Here is a 1,002-nt window from a genome sequence, read left to right as displayed (position 1 = left end):
GAGTAAGAAATTGACCAATCACAGTCGATTATTCTTCTCACATTCGACTGTGATTGGTCAATTTCTTACTCTTACTTCTTAATCCGTGTATTGTAGACGACGCCTAAAAGAGTAATAGATGAAATAATGTTGTAATGCAAATCACAGTCGAAGCCGGAAACGCTCTTCAAAAAATGTACGCGAGGAATGTTTCTGTGGAAATATATAAAGTGAAGCAATCTGATAGATCCGCAGTAGGAAAGTGCATATTCGGACATATTTGATTAGCTATTTCCAGTATTGCTACAGCCATTAAGGCATATCCACACAAACTTGCATAGCCGCATAAACGTATGCATAAAGAAAATTATCCAATCACATTTTATGTACGACTTTAAAAGAGAACTGCAATTGGATAATTTTCTTTATGTATATGTTTATGCGGCTATGCAAGTTGTGTGGATATACCCTTATACGTATTGTTTCACCTTATATATTTCCACCATGGTATAGGTAATGCCTCTTCAGTCTTCCACACAGACATATACAGGAGAAGCGCAAGTCCTGTATTAAAAGATGGCAACAAGAAACGATCGCCACGCTCCTAGTGGCCTGGCCGACATACTACCATGGTGGAAGGGGGTATCCTTTCCACCATGCCTATTACGTTAACTATATACATATAATCGAATGCCGAAATTAATATTATTCAATATTATGTATTTTATCACGATATATAATTGTGATGAAATAACAATATTGAAAAATATTCGATCCTAAAAATATAGAAAGTATAAAAAGAACATACATATACAAAAAAGCAAGGAATAGGAACGTAATAGAAAATATAACAGACTAATATGAGCAAATATATAAGTTTATTTATTTTAATAACATTTTTTTAAATAACATTTTTTAATAACATTTTTTTTAATAACAAATGTTCGTTATTTATACTTATATGATATACGTAGAGCTATATCAATAAGTTTATTATTGATGAATAACCAAGAAAAACGCATT

The sequence above is a fragment of the Trachymyrmex cornetzi genome, unplaced genomic scaffold (assembly GCF_001594075.2).
Source record: "Trachymyrmex cornetzi isolate Tcor2-1 unplaced genomic scaffold, Tcor1.1 scaffold45, whole genome shotgun sequence".
NCBI lineage: Eukaryota > Metazoa > Arthropoda > Insecta > Hymenoptera > Formicidae > Trachymyrmex > Trachymyrmex cornetzi.
Note: the sequence above shows the minus strand (reverse complement) of the source record.